Consider the following 2,500-nt stretch of genomic DNA (forward strand, 5'->3'; position numbering starts at 1 on the left):
TTATTTTTTCAGTTCCAGGCGAGAAGTTAAACCCATTTTCAAACAAATTTGAGATTTTACTATCCTTCTAAAGTTGTGTTGAGTGAATTAGTCAGGTTTATAAGTAGAAACGTTACACTTATTTAAGTGTTCAGTCCTAAAAGTGACTTAATCGCATTAGGTAAATTCGTAGGGCAACTTTGACAAGGCAGTGTGACTTTTTATTTAATACGATATATTATTATTACGAGTCAAGTATCTTAAATTATTATTATTATTATCATTATTATTATTATTATTATTATTATTATTATTATTATTATTATTATTATTAGACGGTAACGTAAGGGTTTCGTACACACCGAAGACGTTGGCCTACACATACTTCGTATAATACCTACACCAGGTTATATTACACGACCCCAGAGCCCAAATACAAAGCGTGTAATGTATAATAAATATTATAATAATAAAAAAAAACAGGTCATTTACAGGCTTGAAGTTAAATTTGACCGCCAAATTTGAAACGCCATCAGCTGATATCGGTTGAACGGTCACTGACTGACCGGCAGAGGAGACCATTGCTCCTTCCTTCCCAGTCCCTCTGACCTACAACTCCCACACAAGCCCTATCCTACCTCCAGCGTTTGGTTCCTCCAGCTGATCTCCCCATAGTTTAATTATATTCGCATTTGCTTTTTCTCAATATATTTCCTCATTTAATTCTCTCATTACTAGACTTACGTTTCAAGTTCTATTTGAACGCTATTCTATTTCTTATTTTACTTTCAACTATGTGGTGGAAGGATTTGCATATTACCATGATGAGCAAGGCTGTACTGTTCAGGCCCACCCTTATAATAGGTTGGTTTGCTGTGAGCGATCAGACTAAAGTCTCTCACTATCGTGAATTCACAGTGGCCAGTGTGCTGATGAAAATGGCCAAACACCAGACATGTCTGAGGCCTTTGTCCTGCAGTGGACCAGAAACGGGTTATTGCTGTTGTGTAATACACATACACAAACACACACAAACACACGCGAAACCATTATCTGACACAGATTAGGTGTTGAAAAAAAATCATTGTTGGAGGATACCTGCTATAAACGGAACTGAAGAAGAATCACACTTTTGGAATTAATGTTGGAGATAGTGATGTAGAACGATTTTTTGGAGACAGTGATGGAGAAAGATTGAGACAGTGAGGGAGCAAGATTGTTGGAGAGGGTAAGGGATAAAGATTGTTGGAGACCATGATATGGATAGATTGTTGGAGGCAGTAAGGGAGAAAGATTGTTGGAGACCCTGATGGGAATATATTGTTGGAGACAGTGAGGGTGAAAGATTGTTGGAGACAGTAAGGGTGAAAGATGGTTGGAGGCAGCGAGGGTGAAAGATTGTTGGAGAGAGTGAGGGTGAAAGATTGTTGAAAGTCAGTGAGGGAGAAGTTGTTGGAGGATGTGATGGAGAAAGATTGTTAGAAGTAGTGAAGGCAAATATTGTTGGAGACAGTGATGGTGAAATTTTGTTGGAGATACTGATAGAGAAAGATTGTTGGAGTTTCTACTGTCGACTATTAGAGTTATGAAAGACAGGGAGAAGGAATCTTATGGAAAGAATATAGAGGCAGTGTTGGAGATAAACGTAATGATGTCGTAGAAACATTGATGGGATGTTGGAGGACAATTGATGGAGACGAACTGTTCGTGAAAATTTGGTTGGGAAAACGGTGGAAATCGAATTGTTGGAGAGTATTCGATACCATAACTCGCAATGTAGCCAGCTCTCTCTCTCTCTCTCTCTCTCTCTCTCTCTCTCTCTCTCTCTCTCTCTCTCTCTCTCTCTCTTAAGGAAGTCATTAATGCCATGAGTGGTAGTATAAAAAAACATTGAAGAAATCACATCAAATTGCTAATACTTTCAGGTAATTTATTTTCAAATCTGAAGATCTACGTTCGTATTTTCGAGAAAATAAACTTAAGATATATCATTTAACCCAGAGCAATATAATGGACATTGTTTATTTTATTATTTATTTATTTATAAAGGAAAACTTTTGAATATTTACGTAGAACAAACCAGCCCGCCATATCCCTAGGTCTAGGCTAACGCCCGCCCTTGGCTAATGGCAACCCTCGTATGGGCGTTAGAACTCTCCTCTGATAAGAAATTAAATTACTCTTTCCTGGCAATTATTATTTGATAAATATTTAACTAAACGTCATGTAGGAGGATGAATTATACTCGACGCTACTACAGCAAGCTCATGTTTTTAAAATAAGTTTCGTAAAACTACGAAATATCAGAATAACATCTGGCTACACAGTCCCCAACTCGAAACCGCGAAGTACATACAAGGAAACACCCAGAGAACAATATTAATCGATATACTACACATGGAAATCAAATGGTGTACTTACATTTCACAATGATGTATCGCTGCAGGTTAAAAAAAAATCCTTCATTTATCTCATATCCGCAAGGAGACAGATAAAAAAACCGCGCGCGTACAACTACAAT

This window comes from Palaemon carinicauda, chromosome 9 (genome assembly GCF_036898095.1).
Source record: "Palaemon carinicauda isolate YSFRI2023 chromosome 9, ASM3689809v2, whole genome shotgun sequence".
Taxonomy (NCBI): Eukaryota; Metazoa; Arthropoda; class Malacostraca; order Decapoda; family Palaemonidae; genus Palaemon; species Palaemon carinicauda.